Raw genomic sequence first — 24,774 nt, 5'->3', positions numbered from 1 at the left:
CATTTCATATATTAGGTATATTCCATTTCATTAGTCTTTTGTTTACTCAAAACTTCCCTTTTATTTTGTAAAATAAATGCTCGAGCAATATAACCCTCATTTATACGATTTTAACTAGAGGTATAGAATTCCAACAAAAAGGTCATTTAGCTAGTTCTCACTCAAAGCATCTTTCCATATGTTGGAGTTAACTTTTGACTCCATGTCATTATAGGTTTCCATCCTTCCATTTTCTCAACCTTCTTGAAGTTTCATGGCACACAATTATTAATTCTTTTGTTACTTATAACCCAAATAAGGGTTTTATTTCATTTGTTACATTTTAATCCTATGCGGTTACATTTCTATATTACAGTCGTAGGCCTTCAAAATCTATAAACTTGAGTTATTTATTTGACTATTACACTTAATAAATTTATTGTTGGTTTTTTCCCTTCATGGTCTCTTTACCTTAAGATGATGAGATGTATATGTAAAATATACCTCGGCTAGTGTGTAGAATTTTCATAAAAAAAATTCTTTCTCATATTCCCTTTGTTACATTTATATTTCAGTGCTAAGTTACATTTATTTTATGATTGTCATAGGATTAAAATATGACTTTACTTGTAACTCATTTCATATATATATATCATGGTACTGATTTTTGTAGATACTTATTTCATTGTCAATATCCATAATACTATTGCGATAATTATGAATTATCATTTATTTTCTTTTATATTTGTATTTTGGAGCTAAAAATTGGTTACAATAACATAAGGATTCCCATCGGATCACATCCTAAATACTTTGTGGTTATATTATTTTCTATATTCATAACATTTGATGACCTACAACAAGAAATACTCATATTTCTATTCACCGGCTTAGATCCATCTTAACTCTGGATCTATAAAGCGCCGAGCGGGATGAAATATCTCAAGGTGGAAATCTATTTTTTGTGTGAAAATTTTGAGGAATGGTTTGCACCTCGAGATATTTGATCCCTCTCAACGCTTGATAGATCTAGAGCTAATATGGATCTAAGATGGTTTTGAGTCATGTGCAGCCAAATAAAATATACTGAATATGTGATAATTTTTTCAATACTATGTAAATTCATCTAATATTAATATAATCATATTAAATATGCTAAATATGTTTCATATTAATCTGGTCATTTTAATTTTAAATTTTCTTAGTTACCTCAGTTTGTGAAGGTAATAAATATTGTTAATAAATTTAATGATGAAAAATGATGAAATAAAAATTTTGAATGTTAAGTGACAATGTAATATAAGTGTTGAATTATAGAAAATTTGAATAATAAGAATATAATCAATTACAAATAATATTCATTGTGATTAATATCAAATTGTTTTTTTCTACTATCCTTATTGTCACCCTTGTTACTTTTTTCATCTTTTCATATCTATTATATGAAAATGACAAGTTAAATGGTAAACCATTTGAATCTTTATCTCAATTTATTGTAGTAAACATCATAACTTGTATCTCTTTCTCTCCAATATTAATAGTTTGAATTACTATAACACAAAATTCAATTTACATTGTCAATAATCTTTTGCGTTCACACTGAACTGAATGCACAATGTTAATCCAATCACTTTAAAATTCATGTACCATCATACATCTAATTACATCAAATCGGAAATTGACATGTACACTAAAATCATTGCATCTAATGCAAGAAATCAAATAAGGTTAGAAAACAACATTTACGCTAAAATAAATACATCTAATGCAAGAAATCAAATATGGCTAGAAATCAACATTTACACTCAAATCAATGCATCTAGTGCAAGTAAGAAAGTAGGATTATAATTTATAAACCAAAATCTACATTGAAACCAATGCAATTATTGGAAGGAGGAAAATAGGATTAGAAATCATAATCTACATTGAAATCAATGCATTTAGTGAAAGTAATCAAATATGAATAGAAATCATCTACTTTGAAATCAATGCATCTAGTGCAAACAATCAAATATTATTAGAAATGAACATCTACATTGGAATCAATGCATCCAGTGGAAGCAATCAAATAGGATAAGAAATCACCATATACACTTAAATCAATGCATTCAGTGCAAGAAATGAAATAGGATTATAAATCATCTATATTGAAATCAATGCATCTAGTGCAAGCAACCAAATATCATTAGAAATCAACATCTGCACTAAAATCAATGTATCTAGTGAAAACAGTCAAATAGGATTAGAAATCGCCGTCTACACTAAAATCAATGCATATGGTGCAAGAAATATTCTTCCCTCTCTCCCCACTCCATATATATCTATATCTCCCTCCATCACTCCTTCTTTCTCTCTCTATCTCACCCCCCAAACAGATCTGGATTTAAACAGGAACACAACAAATTATACATATCACCATAAATACACATATGCATTAGAAATAACATTTCATTTCATAAAATAACAATATAGAAATATTTGAGCTTTTCGATACATGAGATCTGATTTTTTTCTCTGCAACCCTAATCGTGCGGCAACCATCAGCTAAACTGAACTGCAACCCAAAAACTCTGAGGACATCTACAAAGCTACAAACTAGGAGGCCAGTAACTAGGTCAGCATGACAGAGGAGGAAGGGGGGAGAGATCCCCTCCTACCGAGACATGGCGGAAGAGGATTCCTGCCAGAACACAAGTAATCTGAAGCTAGCAGAAGATACAAACAAAATGTGAGGACTTGTCATCGAGGTGCGATGGCAGGTAGGAAACAGAGGAAAATGTTTACCATGTGCGATGAAGAAACTGAGACTCATCATTTTGATGAAAAAACTGGAGTGATACACAAGTTACATGAAAGAATACACGCTAATATGTAAGTTCATCGGAGTCTGGTCAACGAATAAGGACCTCACCAAATGGATACAACAAAAATGGCAACCCAAAGGTCATATCGAGCTCAAGCCAGGAGGTAGAGGCTTCTTCATGGTAATATTCTCGAACCTACAAGAAAAAGAAAAAGTATTTGAAAATGGTCCTTACTTTCATTATAATGTTGGTTTGTTTATGAGATACTTGGAAGAATGTTATGGCCCAGAGAACGAAATATTTCTGGCAGCCCCAGTTTGGTCAAGTTATTCAGTCTCATAATGGATTTATGGGACCCAGAAATATAGGAGGGCATTGGAAATATGATAGGCAGATTTGTCAAAATAGCAGAAATGGAAAGAAAGTCAGATACACTTCATATGCGAGAATATGTGTATACATGAACATAGTTGAACCTATGCTAGACTCAGTGGAACTAGAATATCATGAAGAGGTATGAAAAAAACCCATAGACTACGAACACATCATGTTCAAATGTCATAGATGTCATGAGTATGGTCACCTATTTAAGGAGTGTCCAATGAACCTAAAGGAGTTGGATAACATGCACAAACAACAAACGAAACTTCAAGAAGATAAGGAAGGGTTTCATGAAATGAAAAGAAAGAGGAGACAAGCAAAAGAAAACCCCAACACAGGGAAAAAGGAATATCAAACTCAGCCGAGTAGAACGAACATCTTTGAAGCATTGCAGGGAGAAGAAGAAGAAGAAAATAAGGTCCAAACTATGGACTACCATGAAAAAGGAAAGGAGAGCAGTGCGAGTCAAGGCAAACCAGACCCCAAGAGCAAATATCAAATAGAGATGGCATATAAAGAGGGTAAGGAGGACAGGGAGAATATGGAAAACACCACAATGGAAATCGACCCAACCAAGGGAGAGGAACTAAGCATGGAAGAAGAGGTGTTGAAGAAACTACTGAATGAATGGAGACACATAGATGAAATATTTATACCAAAAGACCAAAAAAGACTATAGAGAGAAACATTCCAATGGTATCATGCTAAGTAGGGACAGGGACAGGTGGAGATGGTGGAATAATTGGGGATGCATCAGGAAAACCCCAAAGAATATTCAAATAAAGTGAAAGGAGGAAAGAAAATAGGTCGGAGGAACCTACATGAATCCACAAAGATTATGGGAGAAATGTTGGTGCATATAGGCAGGGTGGTACCACTATCAGTGGTATACCAACAAATAAACAAAGAATCCTAATGATAATTACATCTTGGAACATAAGAGGCCCAAATAGCAGAGGCAAACAGAGACATTCAACTAAGAGACTAAGAAAAGAAAAACCTCAACTTATGTTGCTTTAAGAAACAAAGATTACAGGAGGGGAAATGGAAGATATATTAAGTAAAATAAAACCAGGTTATGTATGCATGACCATAGATGTGAGAGGTAGTGCAGGCAGAATAGAAATATTGTGGAACCCAACAGAGATCACAATGGACTATTGGATAGGTATGAAGACAATCCTCATGGGGCAGTTTCGCCTGATAGGAAATAAAGAATGGTTCCTAGTCTCTATAGTGTACGACCCTCACATTCCAGTGGAAAAGGAAAATTTCCTCCAGCAAATAAAGAGGTTAAGAAAACTACACAAAGAAAATATTTGGTTGTTAGCAATCAACTTTAACATAATAAAAACAATAGAGGAGAAAAAAGGGGGACTGGGAAGAGAAATGCTGGAAATGGAGAAATTCAGATATTTATAAGAAGAACTACAATTGGTTGACATCCCAACAATAAATGGAAAATATAGGTGGAATAATAGAAGGGGAGGGAGCAAACAAATAGCCTCTCGACTCGATAGATTCCTAGCCATAGAACACTTCATTAGCAAATATGTATACTATGAGGCAACAATTTTACCGTGACTAGGGTCATACCACTAGCTTATTAAACTAGAAGTAGAAATGAAACAAGGAAACTGAAACAGAGCTTTTAGGTTTGAGGCATTTTGGCTAAGAGAAATGACCCTCATAGAAACAATGAAAGAGTGGTGGAATGAGATTGAGATAGTACGGAGAAACCTAATGCATACCTTTCAACTTAGACTTAAAGAACTAAAAGGCAAAATAAAGAAATGGAACAAGGATGAATTCAGAAACATACATAAGGAACAGGAGTTCATCCAAAAAAAGATGAAGGAAGTTCAACAACAAATTACCAATGAAGGCAGAAATGAAGTGCTAGTGGAGGAGGAAGGGCAGTTGATTAATAAAATGGAGGAAAGTAGACAACAAGAAGAAATACTATGGAAGCAGAAATCCGGAATTCAATGGTTAAAGGAAGGAGAACGAAATGCAAGGTTTTTTCACAAAGCAATGATCCATCATAGGCAATAGAATAAGGTATTCTTCGTAGTATATCAGCAAGGAAATCGTCTTACTCAAAATTAAGACATGGAGAACCTGCTAGTGAAGCACTTCAAAAGGCTGCTAACGGAACCTAACATAAGAAGGGAGGAGAATATAAACAAAATGATACAACACATCCCCAACCAGATGAGAATAGATCAAAACATGGCCCTACTAAGAGAAATATCTAGAATAGAGGTAGAAGAAGTCGTTCGGAATATGACGAGAAACAATGCACTAGGCCCAGATGGATGCACAACAAAATTCTTCCAAGCGACATGGCCATTCATGAGCAAAGGTACAATGAAAGTAATGGAGGAGTCTAGGTGCACAAAACAATGAACCCTTCCCTGAACTCCATATTTCTAGCCTTGATTCCAAATATAGATCATTCGGAAGAACCACGAGGGTTCAGACCAATAACACTTTGTAATGTCATATACAATATTATGGCTGCAATTATTGTTAATTGTTTTAAAGCTATACTATATGGGTTGATATCTTAGGAACAGACAGGGTTTGTTAAAGGAAGACAAATAACAGATGGCATAGTGGTGCCACAAGAGGCAATTCATTCATTAAAGACAAAAAAAACCAAAGGAATGTTGGTTAAATTAGATTTATCAAAAGCATATGATCGACTAAATTGGGATTATCTACAAGGAATATTGAAGGCATTCGGGTTTGATGCAAGATGGATAAGCTAGATAATTTTGGTGGTACCAACTCTAGCTCATTCAATTCTACTAAATGGATCACGCACAGAGGTGTTTAATGCAACTTGAGGGCTCAGGCAAGGCAACCCACTTTTACAATTTTTGTTCATGCTCGCAACAGAAGGCATTGGAAGGTATCTAAAGGAGAAAGGACAAAGTGAACACTACATTGGCCTCAGGCTATGGGGGAATGATCTACCATTAACTCACTAGCAATTTGTAGATGACATAATGATGTATGGATAGGCATCACTCAAGGAAGCTAGAAGAAAAATGGAAATTCTCACACAGTTCACTAGTGCTTCAGGGACGGAGATAAAAACAGAGAAGTCTGATATATTTTTCTTAAACACCCTCACAAGCTTTCTTAGTAAGAGTATTTGGATTCATAATAGTAAATTTCACCTCAAAATATGTAGGGGTCCAGCTAAATGATCAACAAAATAGAGTGGCAAACTAGAAACCCCTGTTGGGAAAAATCCAAGGAAAGATGCAGAATTGGACATCCAGGGCATTGAATATGCAAACTCACTTAATATTACTAAGATCGGTAATACAAGCTATCACAATTTACTAACTAACCAGTCAATAAACTCCAAAAATAGTATGCCAAAAGATGATAGACATCTTCAAAAAGTTCTTATGGAAAGGACCTAGAATGGAAAAAAATGGGCTCTTCTATCATGGAATTGGCTCAACAAACCCCTAAAAGAAGGAGGATTAGGACTTTGAGATCCTTACATACTCAATCAGGTCATGGGGGCAAAGTTATGGTGGAGATGGATCCAGGAAGGGGTATACCTATGGAAACAATTATGGGAGAGGAAGTATGACATGCCAAGATAAACAAAAGGAAAGCTGACACTCCAAGAAAATAGGAAAGGATCATCAATATGGAGCCTAGCCTCAGATAACATAAATTTGATCAGCAACCATAGTTTCTAGGAAATTAGAGGAGGTGATAAAGCCAATTCTTGGGAAGAAGTGTGGAAACAGAGAGAAAAATTAATCAGTAAGCCCGAGCTAGAAGAAGTCTACCAATATACCAACATCCATGGGGAAAAAATAGTTAAAAACTTCAGGAGGATAGAACTTGGAGAATACTAGAGAAAGTGGGGAAAAAAACACGACTGGCCAGATGCTCCAGAAACACCCCAGGGGAATTTATATTAGAATTAAATGGCAACCCAGAAAATCACAAAATAAGAAGGGCCAAACATACTAAGATGGGGATAGAGGATTAAAGGGATGTGCACAATTAAAGAGGGTTATCAGCTACAAGTAGATAATCTCAGGCAACAAGAGACAAATATATGGGAAAGTATATGGCAAGAAAATACATGGCTGAAGGTCACCTTCATGTGGATCCTTTGCCATGGGCACACACTTACATGTGATCAACTGCGAAAAAAAGGGCTACAATGACCCTTGATATGCAACTTATGTAAAGAATAAGCAAAAATAATGGAGAAAATGACCAATACCTACAGATACAATGATAACCTATGGAAAAAACATAATCAACTCTTTAGAGTAAGTGATAGGAATCAAAACAACATGAAGACAACAATAGATAATTGGTGGAAAAAGCCTTACCAAAACACAATCCTGAACTGAGCTTGGAGATTATCATTAGGGTTTGTCCTATGGGCAATATGGATGGAAATAAATAATTTGATCTTCAAAGAAGAAAGAAGAATTGAAGTAGAAAAATGGAATCAGATAATCCAGAACATGAGACAGACAATATTGGTAGAGGAATGGTATGAGGAGGATTGAAAAAGAAATCCATAGGAAGGAAGAATAATGAAAGGCCTGAAATTGAAACCTAGTATGCTAAACACCTCCTTCTAGAACCATATACCCCCAATGGAGAGCCTGCAAATTATTATAAATGGCCTCCTTAGAAACAATTTTTTAAACTTAATTTTGATGGAGCTGCAAAAGGGAACTATGGGGCAGTGGGGACAGGAGGATTATATAGAGATGATAAGGGGAAAACACTCGGAGTTTACACTATGGACTGTAGCAATGCAAGCAATAATGAAGCAGAGCTTCATGCTCTGAAAAGGGGTCTGGAAATTGCGATAAGAGAGTGTTTCCAAAGACTGCAAGTAGAAGGAGATTTGAAAATGGTGATAGAGATGTTCAAGAAGCTATAACAAGGAACACAATGGGAAATAATCAGCCAAATTTGGAGGACTGCATGGTTATTCCAAGAGATCGGCAAGCTAATTCGATAGATAGGATACATTATCCCAAAACATATCCGAAGGATGGGCAATGTGGTAGTGGAAAATCTGGCAAACTGGGGATGCAGCCAGGTAGGTAGAAACTTAGATATAAAAGCAAAAGAGTTATTACAAATGGAAGGAATGAAGAAACTAGTGGAGATACTAGAAAAAGACAAGGAGCAAGAGGAGAACCTCCGATCGGGATGTGAGAGAGAAGAGGAGGTGGGAAAGTTGTGATGGGAAGTGGTGATGTCAGAGATCATCCACTCGAGCGCAAGGAAAGAGATTTCCTCAGGATGCGGAGGAAGACAACAATAGGAAGAGCAGGTGGAAAGACAGGCAGGGAGGGAGAAAGCCCTGAGAGAATGCAGGTGGAGCCAAGAAGGGAAGGTAGAGAGGAAGGCATGGGAACCAGTGGTAGAATGGGTAGAGTGATACAAGCAAGTGGCAGGAATATGGTGAAGGACTTGCGGCAGGAGTACCAAGAGGCACAACGGATTTAATGAGAGTTAGAGTGGGGAGGGATGGAGGGCCATCATTCTGAGGTGAAGGAATGAGGAAAAGGGTAGTGAGAAACTTAGAAGGACAGGTGTATGTGTGACGAAAGGTAGCAGGGACAGGGAGGTAAAACAAAAGGGTAGAGAGAGAGAAGATAGTTGCATGTAGAATGTGAGAGCAAGAGTAGGAGCAAAGAAAGGTGGTGGACACAGGACGATGATGCAAACCGGGGGAAAGAGACCTGAGAAAGTCTGGACTTCGAAAGAGTCAGAACCAGGGTCTCCTAGAACACCACCTAGGTCAAGAATGACGACAAAAGGGTGAGTGAATATATAGTTAAAATATTGCCCTTGAAGAAGGCATACAGACGAAAGGAAGGAGTCCGGGGAGAGAAGAGAGAACCTATCAAGGGAGAAGGTCCGATGAATTCCACTCCTACCATGTGGCTCCTGAGGCACGGAGGAGATTTTGTATGTAGCTAGAATAGGGAAGAATCCACCCTAGATACCTCAGGAGCTAAAACAAGGGATAGCTGGGCCTCTACAAAACCTACCTGGAATTTCTTGAGTAAAACCGAGAGGATAACCAGGGGTTCAATTAGAGTGAAGACTATAGAGAGGTGCATGAATGGAATGAGATTATCTTGTGCAGATGAGAATAGGGACATGGTCCCCCAATATAGTTTTCCCAGTAGGTTTTCTATGGTAATAATACCTCTTGTTCTCCAAAACAGGGACATGGTTCCCCCATGTAGTCTCCCCAATAGGTTTTCTATGGTAACCCTTCCATGTGAGGGCTGATAGGGAGGGATGCATGTGAGAAAAGAAGAATCAAGGGGCTCCAAAGAGCTAACCCAAGAGATAGTAGGGGGAAAGCTAAGGGAAATGAAAAGCAAAATTAAGCCGCCAAGACTTGAGCGAGAAACCAAGCACGATACAATTAAATATAAGACAGAATGGGTGGTATTCCAATAGAGTAATGATACTTCTTATGGTATTGGTTTAGGTTTAATCATAATCTACATCCAATACAAGATGGAGGCAAGCAAGAACACAAAGGAAATCAAACTTGGAGAAGACAACGATAACCGAGACGATGCAAGAATGGGAAGAGACAGAAAAGAAGTGGCTAAGAAGAGTAGTAGAGGTACAGGTAATGCAGGGAAAAGGACTGCTAGGGGGGTGGGAAACTCATGTAGAGAACAATGCAAGAGAGGGAGAAAGACAGGACATGAGCATATGAAGACCCTCATTGATGCATACATGGTAGGGAACCCACCTGAGGTCAGAGCCCAAATAGTGGTTTGGGAGAAAGAACTGAATGACATTATTACCAACAAAGATATTCCCACCAAAGAATTGGAAGACATGGTTCAAGACCTAGCCAACACCTGCGTCATGCACACCCTCTTCAGAAAAGCGATCCAAGAATATTGGGTCATGAAGAATGTAGTGGCCTAAGCCATGACTCTCAACAAAGAACAAGCAGTAAGCAAAGGATAGGAGGCACAAGAGGATACCAAAGTGAAGGAACCCAGTAGAGTAGATCTCCTCAGAGAGATAACAACAATTCAGATACAAACATATCAAAACAACCTGGCACTAAGAAGGATCGAACAAAGTCTACTGTATATGAGGAGAAATGAGATGTCAAGATCCAGTTCTAAAGCCCTAGCCCCCGTGGAGTCCTCGGATGAGGAGTAAAACAAAGATCCAGATAAATTTTGTTTTTTTTAATGCAAATTAGCTTTTATTTTCCAAATTTGATTTTTAGTATAGACAAAATAGACTATGTTGTAAGGTTGATAGAGAAAGAATTATATAAATTTTGAACAAATTTTAACGCTGACAGGTGTTGGCATTATGATATAGATTTGGCACTATAACACAGGTGTTGTCCTTGATGAAAACTCACACAGATGACAGATCACAGTTCAGGCTCACAGAATGAAGAAAGAGAGGTATACATAGGTTCCCCACTGACCAAGTCGTGTGTACATGCGGGTTCACAGACCAAAAGGCACGTATAGCGTACGTGCACATTTTAACAGAAGGAAAGGCACGTACATGTTGGAAACTTAGTTTTGGTCTGTGGTATTTGGTCCATGGTATTTTGATCCATTGTATTGGTCCAACGTATCTTGTCCAAAGTGTTGACCTAGGTATTTGGTCCAAGGTATTGATTCTAAGTGGTTTTGGACCATGGTATTGGGTAAGGCCTAAGACTATAAAAGGAGAAGAAGATCATTAGGCAAAGTCACTCAAGAATTGAATATCTAATGAAGAACAAGATGTATAATACAGGCTATTGGGTTATGGTGCACAACTAGATCTGAATCAAGGATGAACTTGACCACTTGATGAAGGATAAGTTCTATTGATGGGTCAAGATATTAAGGCTTGAAGAGAAGTATCTTTTTATGGTTTTGATTTGTTATCTGAATAATTGGTGCATGTTGTAATATGCAAATATGATGATATGGGTATAACTGATGTCTGGAATTGTTGTAAGGTTTAAATCATCATTCACAAATCTGTACGTAGGTTCACTTTACCAAAGGTGCATATACACATTAGTTCTACATATCAAAATAGCATATACGCAAGTTCGACTTGAGAAAATGGTGTATGTGCGCAGGTTCGACACATTGAAGTAGCGTATACCTAATTAAATATGCTTTAGCTACTTTTGTTTTTTGTTGCAGTGTTCTAGGTTCTAGCATGGGTTCTGCTTACTGTTTCTGTATTCTGGTTATATCATTCTGAGAAGTGATTGATTGATTCAGTTTTTGCTGGTGCAAAGGAGATTGATTGATGTAGATATATTTGACGTTTGATTGATGTTATTAATGGATCAATTCTGAAAATTTATGAAATGTGGTCCCTGGAATAAAAGAGAAGGTTGTAGCCTTCTGTAGGCTGGAACCTATGTACTAGTAAACATATCAGCTAGTACAAGAGCTGGGGGGTTGTAGCTCCCTTCCAGGAGAAGCTGGAGAATGAGAGAAGGCTGTAGCCTTCTGCAGGTAGAATCCTGTGTACTGGTATAACAATGCACCAATACAAAAACTGTAAAAATAAGTTTCTTATTAAAAGAAGATATAGACGATTATAGTAGGTGGTTTTCACCCACATTGGGTTTCCACCTTATATATTGTGTTCATGTGTGTGTGATTGTCTGTTTTTTTTTACTACACCTGGTTACTATTTATATGGTTCTGATGCACTGAGTAAAGATCAACACATGATAAATTAACTGAATCATAATTTTGCAGGATATATGCTAGTTGCCTTAAATATAGTTTCTTATACATGCAAGTTCCATTAACTGAAGTAGCATATATGAATCTGATTATGGAAATGAAATATTATTGACATGCTAATACTAATTCACCCCCCTGTCAGTATTATTTCCAACAATTGGTATCAGAGCAGGTCCTTCAAAAGAAGCTTGATTGCTTGAAGGAAGATCTATAATCATGAGTAACTACGAAAGTGAGGGATCCGTTAGACCACCAATCTCTAATGGAAGCAACTTCATTTATTGGAAGGTAAGGACTATAGCCTATCTTCAATCTCTTGGAAGAGATGTCTCGGAAATCGCAGAAGGAGGATATACTTTTCCATCAACAATTCCTACAAATATGGCAGGTAAGAAGCAATATGAAATCAATGCCAAGGGAGTCAATACATTATTAGGAAGCCTATTACAATAAAAAATTTCAAAGTTATGCAACTCAAAACCACCAAAGAAATATGGGACAAGATCGTTCTAAGCTATGAAGGAGACAATCAGGTAAAACGTGCAAAACTATAATCTCTCAGAATTCAATATGAAACTCTCAAAATCCACAATGATGAAAGTATCACTAGTTACTTCTTACGTATAGATGTGATTGTTAATTGCAGGAATAACTTGGGTGAGGAGATAAAATAAGTTTCTTTAATTGAAAGTTTTTAAGATCCTTGTCTACTAAGTTTGAATGAAAAGTATCTGCCATAGAAGAAAAGAAGGATCTTCAGACTATTACTATGAAATAGCTGCACGAAATCTTAACTACTTTCGAAATGAGAAAAGGAGGTCCATCAGATATGAGAGAATCCACATTCAAATCTTCAGGAAGAGAAGAATTCCATGAATCAGGACATATTTCAGAAGGAGAAGAAGAAGCAAACTTTTTCAAGAACCTTCAATGAGGTTTTGGGAGATTCAGAGGTCAACTACCTTTCAAATGTTTTTCTTGTGGAAGAGTCAGTAATTATGCTGCCAAATGTCCTCATAAAGATAAGCTTGATAAAGGTAAAGAAACAACAAAATGGAATAGGAAACGAAGTGTAAGTAAGAAGAGCTACTATAATCATGAAGATAGTGATGGTTTATCAAATAGTGATGAAGATGAAAATAGTAATGACTGTAGAATTCTAATGGCTTTTGAAGATGATGATTTCTTTGATGCTTTAGATGAAGATGACCTTGATGAAGAAATCTCTAAACTCAAAGTCTGTTTAGAAGAAAAGAATATGATTATAGATACCCTGACATTCCAACTTACTGAAAGAGAAAAACACAATGAAAAACTGGAATGTGAAATTGTGGGTTTAACAAAGGATATTGAGAAAATAAAAGCTCTCAATCTTAGATTTGATAAAGGATCAGAAAAATTAAATGAAATTATCAAAGTGCAGCGTTCTCCTATGATAAAGACAGGTCTTGGATATATTGAAGAAGCATCTTAATCACTGAAGTCGTCGACCTCTAGTAAGAGCTATCTCGATGCTGCAAAGAGCAATGAACAGTTTGACAGTCATCAACAAAGGCAAAAGGAAGACCACCAGGTAAATCAGGCTCAATTTACTTCAAGGGTGAACAAAAGCTACAAACCTCAGGTAAATCATACTCAATCTGCTTCAAGAATAAATATCAATAGAAACTACAATCACTAGGTCAATAGATTCGATAATCGCACAAACTTCTTTAATGGCTAATGTTTCTCATGTCATAACTTTGGACACAACGTTGCTCAATTTGTTCCTTACAGACAATCATGACTTGAGAAGCACGAAATCAAAGGAATGTGACAGGGATCATGAAACGAATTTACAATAACTTTTCTCTTCTTGAAAATGAAATAGAATGCTCTATCTGTAACAACTTCGGTCATGAAGAATCTGCATGCAGGAGTAAATTTCAACAAACATCTCAGAAGGAGAAAACTTCATTAAGCCCCAAAACATGGAAAAAGAAAGAGCCGTAACCAGAAAGATGTGGTATAGCCTTGTATGCATAAGGAGAAGAAAATCAGTGATATATCGCTAGTGGATGCTCAAAAAACATGACAGGTGACAAAGAAAGACTTCAGCCATATAATGCCTTAGAAAAGGAAAATAAGGTCTCATTTGGAAATGACACTCCTGTTGTCATAAAGGGTAAAGGCTCTGTTGTCTTAAAAGAAAAGGTTAAAGCTGGGAATGTTATGTATGTTGATGGTCTTAAGCATAACCTATTAAGTGTCAGTCAAATGTGTGATCAAGGAATTGAAATAGTATTTCGATCAAGTGGATGTGTGTTCGTGAACTTGATACAGGAGAAATGGCGATCAAAGGTGTAAGAACTCCGAACAACTTATACATACTCAAGGCAGGACAACAATAGTGCTCTCTAAGCAAAAATGATCAACACTGGCTATGGCACAGAAGACTGGGGCATCTAAGCTTCCCTCAAATAAGAAAAGCATGCAGATACCGGGTTGTTCGTGACCTTACAGATATCAGCATTCCAAAAAATACAATATGTAAATCATGTCAATTTGGTAAGCAAACCAAAGCACGTTTCCCTGAAAAGGAAGGATTAGCTAGTAAGCCTCTTGAACTTGTTCATACTGATTTATGTGGACCATCAAGGAAAAGTCACCTCGTGGAGAAGAATACTTTATATTTTTCATTGACGATTTTTCCAGAATGTGTTGGATAGGACTTCTAAACCATAAAGATGAAGCATTTGAAAAGTTCAAAGTCTTCAAATCTTTGGTTGAAAATGAATCATATCGCAAAATCAAATTCCTCAGATCTGATCGAGGAGGGGAATTTACCTCGGATGAATTCTTCGACTTTTATGAACAACATGTAATAAAAAGAGAATTCTCCACTGCAAGGACTCCTTAGAAAAATGGAGTGGTAGAAAGGATGAACATAACTATTCAACAAATTTCTCGTGCCATGCTAGATGAGTCTGGAACTCCTGCAACCTTCTAGGGTGAAGCTGCATTTGCTGCCATCACTTTCCTCAACAAAGAAAATGTTTGGGTAAACAACACTCAAAATCCACATGAACTTTGGTATGGTAAGACTCCTACTATAAAATACTTCAAATTTTTTCGAAGAAAATGTTACATCAAAAGGACTGATGAAAAACTTGGCAAGTTTGAACCTAGAGCAGATGAAGGAATTCTCCTTGGTTACTCTTCCCGAAGTAAAGGATATAAGTGTTATAATAAAATACTTTGGAAAATTATTGAAAGTATTGATGTTGTGGTTGATGAAGTAGGCAAAAATCCAAAGCAGGTAAAAACTGAAGAGTGTGAAGAAGATGAGGATTATCCTTCCACATCAAATTAGACTAATTCTGAAGAAGAAGAAACCAATGAAGCACTAGAAGAATAGATAACGGCAGAAGAAAATATTCCATCCAGGTATGTTAAAAAAAATCATCTATAGACTCAAATTTTGGGACAGAAAGAGGCAGGTGTGTAGAAAAGAAGAACTATTACAAAAGCTTCAAGCTATCTAGCATTGATTTCCTCCATCGAACCTCAAAATGTAAATGAAGCATGCAAAGATGAATGGTAGGTCAAGGCCATGAGTGAAGAACTTGAGCAAATTGAAAAGAATAATACTTGGGAATTAGTTCCTAGACCTGATGATAAGAATATCATAGGAAGAAAATGGATATTTAAAAGCAAGCTAAGTGAAAATGGTGAAGTTATCATAAACAAGGCCAGAGTTGTGTGTAAAGGATATGCTCAACAAGAAGGTATAGATTTTGAAGAAACTTTTGCACCTGTTGCTAGACTTAAAGCCATAATAATGTTCCTTGCTCTTTTTAGCTTTCAAAAATTCAAAGTATACCAAATGGATGTAAAATTTGCCTTTTTTAGTGGAGACTTAGAAGAATAAGTCTATATTGAGCAACTAGATGGATTCATCCGTGGAAATGATCCAAAACTTGTATGTCGACTCAAAAGGACTCTCTATGGTCTAAAACAAGCTCCAAGGGCCTGGTATTACCATATTGACAAATACCTCCATCAACAAGGTTTTTCAAAAGAATCAACCAACAGCAATCTATATACAAAGATTGATAATGATAAAATGCTATTACTTGTAGTGTATGTTGATGATATCATTTTTGGTAGCAATGAAGAAGACACGAGTCAAAAATTTGCTTTGGTAATGCAGCAAGAATTTGAAATGTCCCTGCTTGGTGAGCTCACATATTTTCTCGGCCTATAAGTTCAACAAAATAAAGATGGTATTTTTCTATCACAAACCAAGTATCTCAAGAAAATCTTGAAAGGATACGGCATGGAATATTCTAAACCAGTATGTACCCTTATGATAACAGGATGTAGTCTCAACTCAAATGATGAATCAACAACAGTACATCAACCAACCTACAGATCCATGATTGCCAGTTTGCTTTATCTAACAAGTACCTGACTGGACATCATGCATGCAGTGGGAATAGTTGGAAGATTCCAAGAAAATCCAAAGGAATCACACCTTTAGGCAGTCAAAACGATCTTCAAATATCTTCAAGGAACTCAGGATTTTGGCTTATGGTATCCTAGGGATACAGATCTTACACTTCATGCATATACAGATGAAGATTGGGTAGGAAGTTTGGATGATAGAAAAATCACTAGTGGTGGTGCATTTTATATGGGTTCCAGATTAGTGTCTTGGTTCAGTAAGAAACAAAGTTCAATTGCATTATCTACAACTGAAGCAGAATATGTGGCTGCTACATCTTGCTGCACACAACTCCTTTGGATGATGCAAACGTTACAAGACATTTAGATCACATGTGCTCCACCCATCTCCATTCTATGTGATAATACAAGTGCAATCAGTATTTCAAAGCATCCAATCATGCATTCCAAGACCAAGCACATACCCATCAAATGTCATTTTCCCCTTGAAAAAGTCCTTGAAGAAAAGGTCAAATTGGAGTATGTTCCCTCCAAAGAATAGGTTGCTGATATATTCACCAAACCATTGCCCAGAGAGACATTTGAATATCTCAGACAGAAGCTGGGAGTAGTTGATGCATCATCTTGCTATTAAAACCTATCTATTTGAGAGAAAAGTGGTCGTACGTGAGTTTCATGAAGCGTATCCACGTACATAAACCACTTGTTGTGGATACAGTCACGTATATGTTGGTTTGAAGAAAAACAGTGGATGAAAGGAGTCTGATATGGGTCTAACAGTGATCATCTGGCACAGGTTTAGGGGGAGCATATACTTATAGTAATGCATTATTGGCATTATCTTAGAAGATCTTGGTACAAATTCACAGTTGTTTTTGATTCAGGTGGAACAGGTTCAGGGGGAGATCATGGTTGCTGGTCTGGATGGTGATTGACAGATGTTGCTAATGATAGTTGTTGATAACTATCATAGTCTTGTTTTAGATATTTGGTCTCTATGTCATGTATATGTTTTAGTTTCAAGGTCATGAAACGACCTATTTTGTTTCCCCACTATGCATGGGATGGATGATGTAATGTTCTTGTTCTGACATGAATAAACATTTGGTATATACCCACTTGGTTGGGTGGATGAGTAAAACTTCGTATATCCCCACTTGGTTGGGATATGGATGTATGTATGAGTCATTAGTGATAGGAAGGTTATTTATGATGCATGTATAGAGTCATCTTTTTGCAGATGTTGCTTATATTCATGGGGAGCATGGACATCACACTTCAACATATCAGAGAATTCAGCATGTACTCAGGGGAAGCATAACCCTTTTCCCTTGATGACAAAGGGGGAGAGTGACTTGGGGTTGCCATCAACTGCAAAGGGGCGATTGTTGGCATTATGATACAGATTTGGCACTATGACACATGTTTTTTCCTTGATGGCAACTCACATAAATGACAGATCATAGTTTAGGCTCACAGAATGAAGAAAGAGAGGTATACACAGCTTCCCCATTCACCAAGCAGCGTATACATGCAGGTTCACAGACTAAAAGGCATGTATAGCATACATACACACTTTCACGGAAGGAAAGGCACTGACGTGTTGGAAAACTTAGTTTTGGTCTGTGGTATTGATCAATAGTATTTTGATCCATGGTATTGGTCCAAGGTATCTTGTCCAAAGTGTTAACCCCATGTATTTGGTCCAAGGTATTAATTCTAAGTGGTTTTGGACCATGGTATTGTAGATTTAACCTCGTGTAGAAATTACCTACATACAAATTCTAAAACACATAAAATAAACAATACAAGAACATAACACATAAAACACATATACATAAAGATTTTCCCCTGGATCCCAAAACCAGGACAACCAGCTTGATTTTTCATTATGTTCCTTTCAATGTTACAATACATATTTATACATGTTGAAGCATCCAATACCATTGACTGAAAACCATAGGTAGATTCGCCTAACCTAATATAGGGACCAAAAAAAAACATTTCCCTGGGCGTTGCTCTAGACCCCGTAGAGGGGGGCTACCCGCCCCCCTCGAACCCCCCGCTGCATAAATGGTGCAACGAAAGGGGGGCTCTGCCCACCCTCTAACCCCCCAATTCACTACGTAAGTTAGTCGTGGAAACAATATAACATAACCCAACATTCTCCCACTTGTTGTTTTCTTTCCACAGGAGGCCACAAGAGAGCTTAGTCATTTTTTTAGCCTTAAAACACCCATTGTGTCCCTACACTAGGAGAACTTCTTAGAGCTCACATATTTTGTCAATGCACCTGCAGTATTCTTCAAAGTGCCCACCTTTTACTAGCAACACCCTTTTGTCTTCTATCATATCCCTCACAAAGTGATACTGAACATCAATTTTCTTTGTCTTTGAATGGCAAGCAGGGTCCTTTGCCAGGAAAATTGTACTTTGGATGTCACAGTCTATCCTTATAGCTCCTTGTACTAACCCAATACTTGAACACAATCTCTGCAACCAAGTTTCTTCCTTGCTTGCATGAGTGGCTGCCATGTATTCTGCCCCTGTAGTTGATAGTGCCACTACAGATTGCCTCTTACTCATCCAACTAACTACTCCTCCAAACATGTTAAACATGTACCCACTTGTAGATCTTCTTTGATTTAAATCTCCAGCCTAGTCTGCATCAACAAATCCATGTATATCCAACACTCTGTCCAATCGTGGTCTTCCTTGGTAGCACGAACCATAATCACTAGTTCCACACAAATACCTGGAAACCCACTTCACTACTATGTAATGCTCCTTCCCTGGTTTTGACATAAACCTACTAAATACTCCCACTGCATGTGCAATGTCTAGTCTAGTACAGACCATTGCATACATCAGGCTACCGACTACACTTGCATATGGAACATAGGACATATCCTCTTCCTCTTCTTATGTCTTGGGACACTGTTCAACAGATAACTTTACACCTACTGGAATAGGAACCTTCATTGGTTACTATCCTGCATATTAAACCTCTGCAGTATTATCTCAACATACTTCCTCTGGTTTAACCAGAGCCTCCGCTTTTCTCGATGTATTTTAATTTTCATGCCCAAAATATAGTTTGCAGCACCAAGATCTTTCATGTCAAATTTGGAGGACAATTGGGTCTTCAAATCCTGGATAATTTCTTTGTCATTTCCAACCAGAAACATATCATCCACATACAAGACTAGATAAATAGCACAGTCCCCAATTAATTTAAAATACACACAGTGATCTTCTTTGCTTCTGGTGAAGTCAAGTCCCCGTATAAATGTGTCAAATTTCGGATACCACATCCTTGCTGACTGTTTTAACCCATACAAAGACTTCTTTAACTTGCATATCATTTCTTTAATACCCTTAACCGCAAAGCCTTCAAGTTGCTTCATGTAGATCTCCTCTTCCAGATCCCTATGAAGAAATGTTGTCTTCACATCCATCTGTTCTACCTCAAAATCAAAAGCAGTACCAATGGATAAAGTAATCTAATGGAATTTACCTTGCAACAGGAGAAAAAATATCACCAAAATCAATTCCCGGCACCCGAGAATAACCTTTTGCTACCAACCAAGCTTTGTATTTCTCCACCTTTCCTTCTGCATTTGTCTTCTTCTTGAACATCCATTTGCTGCCAATGTGTTTCCTTCCAGCTGGCAACTCCACCATATCCCAAGCCTAATTTTTGTGCAAATATGCCATTTCATCAACCATGGCCTCTTTCCAGAGTTTTCCATCCTCTTAATCCACTGCTTCCTTCACAGTTCTAGGATCACCATTAGTAACAGACAAAACAAAATTTGAATAGAAAGCATATGGACTATACCTTTCTGGCTGCCTTCTTTCTCAAACTGATCTTCTCATAGCCGGAGTTTGTGGCTCTTCATCTTCTGATTCCTCCTCTGCTATAGAGTCTGATTCTTCCTCCTTTAGCTCAAACTCTATCTTCTCAAATTCCTTTGGTTGGACTTCATATTTAATGACATCTTTCACCTCTCTGAACACCACATCTCGGTTGTACACAACCTTCCTTGTTACTGGGTTCCAAAAGCTTATAACCCTTTAAACCATCCTTATACCCAATAAAGATGCACTTTCAGATTTACTATCCAACTAGGTTCATTTCTCCTTTAGAACATGTACATATGCATCACATTCAAATACCTTTAGATGTGAAAGAGAGGGTTTCTTACCAGTCCATACATCTTATGGAGTCTTATCCTCCAACACTGATGAAGGTGACCTATTGACCAGGTAACATGCAGTATCCACCGCCTCTGCCGAGAATTCCTGTCCTAACCCGACACCACTGAGCATGCTTCTTGCCCTTTCCATCAACATCTTGTTCATTCTTTCTGCAACTCCATTTTGCTGAGGTGTATATGGAGTATTCTTTTGCTGTGATATACCACACTTCTTACAGAATTCTTCAAATTCCTTGCTGCAAATATCTCCACCATTATCTGTCCTCAGCACCTTTATCTTCTTCTCTGTCTGATTTTCCACGAGAGCCTTAAATTCTTTAAACCTGTCAAAGACTTTCGATTTCTTCTTAAGGAAATATATCCATGTATTCCTTGAGAAGTCATCTATAAATGATACATAGTACACAAACTTACCTAGTGATGGAACCTTCATAGGTCCAAACACGTCACTGTGCACAAGCTCTAATATCTGTTTCACCCTCTTACTACCAAAGGGGAAAATCACCCGATTCTGCTTCCCATATACACAATTTTCATAGAAATCAAAATCTAGAGAGCTATTACTCATACCTTCTACCATACCTTTACCATGAAGTATTCGAATGCCCTTCTCTCCAATATGTCCAAGCCTTTGATGCCACAGCATGGTATTTTCTAGAGAGACCATTAGATTTTTTGCTCCACTTTCAGGAACCACAGAACTGTTGCACCCATAAATAATTGTGCTACCTTGCAGCTTGTACAGAGATCCAATCTGAACTCCCCACATCAATACCAGTGCTCGCTGAACCATTTTGCAGGTATCCTTCTCGAACACTATTTTTACACCTGCATCATCAAGCTTGCTTACAGAAATCAGATTTCTAGTTAATGCAGGAATATGTAGAACACCTGGAAGTGTTCTAACCCTTCCACCTTGCAACTTCAACTTTACTTTTCTGCGATCAATGATTATAGCCTTCTTGTCATCCCCCAAGAAGACATCACCAACATCATATTTCTCATACTCGCAGAACCACTCTCTATGGGGAGTGAAGTGAAAGGATGCATCTGAGTCAATCGACCATGCCTCATGATCTACATGTGTACTTGAAGAAGCCAAGTACACATCCCCACCTTCATCTGAGGTGGTTTTCGCCTCTACAGAAGGCGCATCATCAGATCCCTTTCCTTTGTTAGGAGCTTTAGAATTATAGTCCCTTTTGTAGTGCCCTTTCTTTCAACATTTCAAGGACACCACCTTTATAGGTTTTCCTGGAGATTCAGATCTCCCTCTAGATTTATATCTCCCACTCGATGACTTATTTTTGTTTCTGTTCTAGGACCGTCCTCATACAGACAAGGCATCACCATTCTGGCTCTCCATATTTTTCCATCTCATCTCCTCCGTCAGCAAGGATGAGACTATTTCATCAAACTACAAGGCAGTTTCATTGCTACCTATTTGAATAACTAGACTATCCCACGAATCTGGTAGAGAACACAACAAACTAATGCACTTATCTTCATATGAAATTTTAATATCAATAGATGCAAACTAACTTACCAAAGCATTAAATGCATTCAGATGCTCTGTCACCAAGTCTCCATCTTTCATCTTCAGGTTATACAGTTTTTCCTACAGGAACAGTTTATTCACCAGAGACTTAGATTGGTACAATGTCCCTAACTTGTCCCACGAAGCCTTCGTTGTACCTTCCCCTGATACATTCAACAATACTGAATCAGAGACACACAATCGTATTGTGCTCTTTGCCTTCTGATACAACTTCCTCCATTCTTCATCGGACACTCCTCTTGGTTTAGTACCCAGATCTACCATCATCTAATGATCTTTATCCACCAACAGATCCTCCATCTCGAGTTTCCATAACTCAAAACTCTGACCATTAAATTTCTTGATCTCTATCTTTCCACTGCTCACCATCTTCTTTCACCACCAGAATCAATCTCGTAGATCTCCCACTGAACACGATCTACCACAGGCCCAAGTGAAACCCCTCAACAACAAAGGCGTCCCCTTGAAGATAAAACTACTCCGATAACAAATGTAGGTTTAACCATGTACCGAAATTACCTGCATACGAATTCTAAAATACATAAAATAAACAATGCGAGAGAATAACACATAAAACACATATACATAGATATTTTCCCCTGGATCCCAAAACCGGGAATACCAGCTTGATTTTTCATTATGTTCCTCTCAATGTTACAATACATATTTATACATGTCGAAGCATCCAATACCATGGACCAAAAACCATCGCATCCAAAACCATGGACCAAAAACCATAGGTAGGTTCGCCCAACCTAATATAGGGTCCAAAAAAAAAATTTCCCGGGGCACTACCCCGAACCCCATACAGTGGGGCTACCCACCCCACTCAAACTCCCCAGACAGGGGGGGCTGTCACCCCCCCTGTGACCCCCCCACTGCGCAATCGACGCAACAAGGGGGAGGCTCTGCCCTCCATCTAACCCCCCGATTCACTACGTAGGTTAGTCATGGAAAGAATATAACACAACCTAACAGGTATTGAGTAAGGCCTAATACTATAAAAGGACGAGAAGATCATTAGGCAAAGGCACTCATGGATTGAATATCTAATGAAGAGCAAGATCTAGAATATAGGTTATTGGGTCATGGTGCACAACTGGATCTGAATCAAGGATGAACCTGAGTGCTTGATGAAGGATAAGTTCTACTGATAGGTCAAGATCTTAAGGCTTGAAGAGAAGTATGTTTGTGTTGTTTTGATTTCTTATCTGAATAATTGACGCATGTTGTAATCTGTAAATATGATTATCTGGGTATAACTAATGTCTAGAATTGTTGTAAGGTTTAAATCATCATTTATAGATTTGTACACGGGTTCACTTTAGCAAAGGTGCCTATACACACTGGTTCTGCATATCAAAATAGCATATATGCAGGTTCGGCTTGAGAAAATGGCGTATGTACGTAGGTTCGACACATTGAGGTAGTGTATACCTAATAAAATATGATTTAGCTACTTTTGTTTACTCTTGCAATGTTTTGGGTTCTAGCATGGGTTCTAGTTACTGTTTCTGTATTCTGGTTACAACATTCTAAGAAGTGATTGATTGATTTAGTTTTGGTTGGTGTAAAGGAGATTGATTAATGCAGATATATTTGATGTTTGATTGATGTTATTTATGGATCCAGTGTGAAAATTTATGAAATGTGGTCCCTGGAAGAGAAGAAAAGGTTGTAGCCTTCTGTAGGCTGGCACCTATGTACTAGTAAACATATCAGCTAGTACAAGAGCTAGGGGGTTGTAGCTCCCTTCCAGGAGAAGCTGGAGAATGACAGAAGGTTGCAGCCTTCTGTAGATAGAACCCTGTGTTTTGGTATAAGACTACACCAGTACAAAAATTGTAAAAGAAGTTTCTTATTAAAAGAAGATAGAGACGATTGCAGCAGGTGGTTTTCACCCACATTGGGTTTCTACCTTATATCTTGTGTTCATGTGTGTGTGATTCTATGTTCTGTTTTACTAAACCTAGTTACTGTTTATATGGTTCTGATGCACTATGTAAAGATCAACATATGATAAATTAACTGAATAATAAGTTTGCAAGATATACACTAGTTTCCTTAAATAAATTTATGTATACACACAAGTTCCATTAATTGAAGTAGTGTATATGAATCTGATTATGGAAATGAAATATTATTGACTTGCTAATAGTGATTCACCCGCCCTCTCAGTATTATTTCCAAGAACAGGTGGCCAATCCGGTTTCCTACGGGCAGGAGGAGACCACATGACATAAATGGAAAAACTTGATTTTGGTCAGTTAATATAAATAGCAAAAGTACTACCAAGTTTACAAGAAAAAACAATTCATTTCATTAATACGCAATACTGAAATATGCTTACAAACAAAATGGAAATAAGACTGGTTCGGGCGATGGTAGCTTATCTCTGAGAAGAGATGTGGTGGCTACATGCCTCTAAATTGTGTTACAATGAAGCTTGAAGGCCTATTTATATTGTGAAATAATTGAAAATACTAAACATCCAAAAGCCTAAGCCTAGGAGATGAAGTGCCAAACTATGGACCCCGTTTGGGTAAATTGGTAAATCAACTTCCTGGGGTTGTAGCCTTGGGATATGATCTCTGTTTGATGTGCACAAT

Source organism: Pinus tabuliformis, chromosome 3_2 (genome assembly GCF_031772625.1).
Source record: "Pinus tabuliformis cultivar Carrire ecotype Pingquan chromosome 3_2, CPIR1, whole genome shotgun sequence".
Classification (NCBI taxonomy): Eukaryota; Viridiplantae; Streptophyta; class Pinopsida; order Pinales; family Pinaceae; genus Pinus; species Pinus tabuliformis.
The sequence above is the reverse complement of the archived record's forward strand: the minus strand, read 5'-3'. Positions refer to the sequence as shown.